This window comes from Apium graveolens, chromosome 7, assembly GCF_009905375.1.
Source record: "Apium graveolens cultivar Ventura chromosome 7, ASM990537v1, whole genome shotgun sequence".
NCBI lineage: Eukaryota > Viridiplantae > Streptophyta > Magnoliopsida > Apiales > Apiaceae > Apium > Apium graveolens.
In genome coordinates, this window is record NC_133653.1 from 63594048 (window position 1) to 63599795 (window position 5748).

Below are 5748 nucleotides of genomic sequence, written 5' to 3' on the forward strand. Positions count from 1 at the left end.
TAATTGTCCAACCTGATTGTTAGCTTATCTTGAAAAGCGAAATAATTTGGATTAATTGTGAATTTTGACATAATTTTGTAACTTCGTACCGTTTTATGAGCCATAATATTCAAACCTGTGTTTTTGCTAATACATGTTTCGAGAATTTTTTAATATATTTCTTTGTGATTTTCATTTTGTTGAAACATAGATACATTATTTGTTCACAATAATAGTTGTTGTTAACATACACTAATGTACTAATTGTTCAACTCCATTGTTAGCTTATCTTGAAAAGTGAGATAATTTGGATTAATTGAGAATTTTGACATAATTTTGTAATTTTGTACAGTTTTATGAGCCCATAATTTTCAAACCTGTGTTTTTGCTAATTCATATGCACATTGTTTTTTATTTTTGAAGAAAAACAAAAAAAAAATACTTGGGTCACTGACAAGTGACAATGCACGCCAAATGACCAAGTCAAAGTAGTCATACCATTTTAAGTGATTTACTAACATTATATATAACATTTAAAATTATAAACTTTTGTTTGGGCTTTCCATTTATTGTGAATTTTAACATGGTTTTTTTTGTAGTGTCGTCCAGTTTCGGGAGCCCCAATTTTCAAACTTGTGCATGTGTTTTTAGAGCAAAACAAAAAAATACGAAGATCACACCAAGTTATCAAGTCAAAGTAGCTAGATCATATTAGTCAAGTCAAAATAGTTATATTATTTTAGATGCTTTACTCAAATTATATTTAAGAATATAATTTTCAGGAATAATATTAGATTGAACAAAATAATCTATTAGCATTATATTATAATCGAATTTTCTGCTGTGGGCACACAATAAGAAAATATGTCAAAATTTGATTATTTTTTCAATCATAAATGTACATGGACCCCTGTCTTTACATCCATTCCATCAATAAAAATACTTTAAATTCATAAAATTTAGTGCTTAATGTGTGCACATGAGCACAAACTAGACAAACCCTATTATAATAGCTGAAAACTAATATTAGTTTGTAAACATAAATAAATTTAGGATACAAGATCAAAGATGTCTCACTTGTTAACAATATAAATTTAGTAAGCAAGATAAAAAAGGTACAACTTTTTAACAATAGAAGAGGTCTGACTTGTTAACAATTTTTTTATAAGAGATTGAAAAACTATATTTAAATCAACAAAATTAATTGAAATCTTTTATAGGGTCACGCTAAATCTATTTATTTATATATTATTTTTATTATCCAATTTGATAATTCTTGCACCAGGCATCTATCTATAATAGCATTCTAAAAAAATAATACATGTAACAACATACTAAATTTAATATTACTGTAAATTTTTGGTCTTCCTTATATATCTAAAAATAACTCGAAAATTAATATTTGCAATACGGATGTAAGAGCAAATCCAAGACTAATTGTCCTATAAATATTATATAAAATATAGACTAATTATCTTATAAATATTATAAAATATATTTCTTAGAAATGAAGCATAAATTCTGATGATATCCAAAATTTATATTGGCATAATTATGTTAGGACGGAATGTAACCTCCAACTGCTAATCATCCAAAGGGATAACCATCCTAAGGGAACCATCCTAAGGGATAACAATTGAAGGGGTAACCTATCAAATGATGAGGTCATTGTAACATCTTTTATGAGATCTCAATAAACAGATTGCAATGCATTTATTCATTCAGAAGTCATGTTGACTCAATAGATAATCTAGAATATGATGACTAAGTGTAAATATTCGATGTCATGTAATTCAGATTAAGTGAAGTGAATCTTCAACTGCAAAATGAAGAGAATTATCAACTGCTATATACGTCATCCTATCAACTGCTAATCAAGTGACTATCAATGACTAAAAGGAAGATGTAGCAGGATGACCTCCAATGGCTAAGGAGTTCTACGACTAACACTTATCAATGGCTAATGTAAATAATAGCTACTGATAGTAACGTGACAGTGGTCAAAATTTAGGAATGCCACAGTACATGGGCTGATAGGTATCTCAGAAAAAAGATGAGCAGCCAAGACAAACTTTGCATGTGATCTTGGATTCAAAAAAGAAGAAATATTTCATTTTCGTGCATTGTAATTTGGAGAGATATTCAAGACCGTATATCAAGATAATATATATCCTCATCTGTCAAGCGTCACGGGAAAGAGAATGAAGAAACAACCTTGCTGGACCTCGAAGACTGTAATATGTTTAGTCTAGCAAGTTTTGTAACTTGGTGGTATATAAACCAAGCAGTAATGTTTCACATAAGAAATCAGTTCTTTATTTTCACAGAGCTTTAGAGAAATATCCTTCTCTGAGTGAAACACTAAAAACCCGCAGTTGTGAGATTATATTTGTAATTGTAACAGATTATTTCTTCGAAATGAAATCTCAGGTGGCAAGTCAAAAAATAACTCACCTAAAATTATTAACATTTGTATTCATCTTTCCTTTCCTATCCACAAATTAAGTTGAAAATTTTAATTTGTATTCAACCCTCCCTCTACAAATTTACCTAGGTAGTTGTTAGTGAATAACAATTATATCAGAGCAAGCCTTCAACATACAGAAGGTTTAAAAATCTTGATTTGGAGACCACTGAATCAATCATGGTTAGGAAAGAGGTAGAAGCCCAGATTTCAATCTTAGATATGGAAGTTCCAGAACTGTTTGTCATAATCCATGATGATGGCCCAAAAACATTATCAAGAAGCAGTCAGAGAAAAGATAATCTAAGAAGACAATTAAATTCTGAACAAGAATTAATTGTCGAATGGAAAATATCAAGGGATGTAACAAGCAATGTCACAGAGCATGAAAATGCAGAAATTGCCTGTGATGAGACTTGGACCAGGGATGAATAAAATGGTGAACAGAGCTTATAACTGATGTCCTCTCGTCAATAATCGATCCTTGTTTTTCAAGAAGAGAAAAATCAACAAACAAGGATGATCGGTTAAGTGAGAGCATCGATACTTGCTTACTGGGCATGTCAAGGAAATTTAACGAATCAATAAGCAAGAACTCTGCAAATAGAGAAATCATCAAAACCAAATGATGGAGCATAGACTATTGGTCCAGCAGAAAACTGAAGGACAAACTGAAACCCTGGATGGGAATCAGAAGGATGAATTCCAGGAATGTTAAAGCAGAGATTGGAAAGTACATACTTCACACTCCTATCAAACGAGTCTCAAGAGAAGCTTGTAATAATGCTTATCACTTATCTTCTATATGTTGATCTATATCCCTCATTAACATACCTGAATCACCCATGCCTATAAAATTCATGTCACATATGTCAAGAGAGTTCAGTCAGAACATTTTTAACATGCCAGTCTCGCATAATCCTTATCATTCGGTCTTCGATATGCCAAGGAATAAGCAAGATGTCAACATCATGTTTGCATCCTCATCAAGTAAGATGCACACCAAATTCTTTAAATCTGATTCAAGCTCCAAATTTCACACTCTTAAATCAACACCTAAAGTTAAAGTGGATCTCAATCCTGACAAGCCAAGGGTGTCAGTTAGTTGTAGAGCAAGGAAAATGCATGACAAGAAAGATCCTGAGAAAATTTTCTTACCCAAATTAAGATGAATTGGTTTTGATGGGAGCAGAGAAAAGGAAAAAATGTTCAGTACATAGAAAGTGATTGTTCATGTCATATGACTGTGAATCCATCTATACTCACCAAGTCTTGAGAAGAAGCAAGCCTAAAATTTATTTGTGTAGATAACAGCAAGGGTCACACCTTGGGATATGGCTAAATATGACTTGGAAATAATGTAGTACTGGCTATGAGACTCAAACATAATTTTCTAAGTGTCAACCAACTATGTGATTATGACTCTAAAGTCATTTTTGAAAAGAAGCACGTGTTGTCGTTAACAAGAATGATAACAAGGTCCTTTTATCTGAAAAGAGAAAAGGAAATGTATATGTAGCTGACCTCTCCTCAAATGATGTCGAGTCAATGGTTTGTCTACTCAATAAGACAAATAAGGATGAAGCTTTGTTATATCATAAGAAGCTGTCTCACTTAAATTCTTCAATCAAGAGGTGTTCCATATGAGAACCATCAGAATTGAAGATGTCCAAGAATGATCTTCTTGATACTTATCAATCTGATAAGGAGAAGAATATTATGTGCAAGAAATCGATCATTTAGCTAGTCATCACTTGGTTCAATTGATCAATTAAAAGAGTTAATTGATTAATTTTATCAACTAATGGTTAATTAAATGGAAATCGATTCCAATTAGATTAAGTCAAATTCTGACATGATTTTCATATCCGAAATCAAAGCAATTAGAAATTTGGAGGAATTAAAGACATCAATAGAATTCAGAAGTTTAGTAGAATTAGCGCGATATTACTGCAAGTTTGTGCGAGGCTTTATCTAGATGAATATGCCCTTTGCAATAAATAAGAGAAGCATAAAGTTATTTATACATGCAGATGAGAAGAACATTTTCAAGAACGGAAAGTTCAAGATAGATCAAAGAGAAGAAAGAACGAATAATGAAGGAGTTGGTAATTACACCAAAGTGGATATTGTAAGAAAATCAAAGAGATTTTATCATTTGTAATACTGTTCTATGAAGAACTTAAATGTATACCATATAGAATGACGAGGTAATGGAAGTTACTCTGAAATACTAGAAAACTCGCGAATACAAGTATCTGATGTATGACAGAGGCTGACAATGTCAGCATGTGAACTACGGAAGAGGAAGTATTGATTATGTAGGAAATGATATATATAACTTACACAGACCCAATAATCAGAAACATATCTCCAATTCGAGGAAGCTAAATATGAGATAGGGAGTAGTGAGAGTTAATTAAAAATAAAAAGTGGCGTGATTAGTGATTATCTGAGTAAAAGATTTTCGCTCGATGAATATATTCGATTGTTATTCAAAGAAATTAAGGTATAATAATAAGTTGTGAGACAAATGCATCTGTTGAGATTTTCTCTTTAATTCTAAATTCTGGAATTGATCTAAGACGTTTAGAAACCGAAGGCGCCATGAGCTCAGTATATCATTCGCAGATGGACGAAAAGTGTAGAAGAATGATTAAAGAGCCTCAAGTACGATTGAAAACGATTACAAGCTAGGTTAATTGAACAAAGAAATACGTAGAAAATGAAGTAGAACAACCAGTGAAGGTTGGAAGCGTTCATGAGCACGAATTATTAGAATTAGAAAGAAAAGAAGGTTACTATAGATTAAGTTGGTCCTTTTGAGATAGTAAGATAAGAAGGGAGATTATGAGTAAGTTGGCCTTATTGCCACACGTATAGCAAGTTCATTGGATGTTTATATGTATACCCATGAAGATTAAGTTAGCTCCAAAATGGAGACTAAAGTTAGATGGTATGAGTAATTGGTAGAATATGATATCAGCAAGAAGCTATTGAGTAATGATTGAGGTCGCGAGTTAAAGTTTATGAAAAAGTTGTACGAATAAGAGATTAACCTGAGAAATTATAAGTGAAATAATTGAAAGGCATCATTATCTGTTCCTTGGTATGATTTCGAGGACATAATCATTTTAAGGGGGGAATGATGTAATATCCGTAAAATATCGTGTAATTATTTTTATCAATAAATAATTATTATGTGATTTTATGTGAATTTTTGGAGAATTATTTGATAATTGGAATTGATATTTGGATGTTTATATATGATAAAATTTGGGGTATGTTAATTTTTTTTGTTCAGA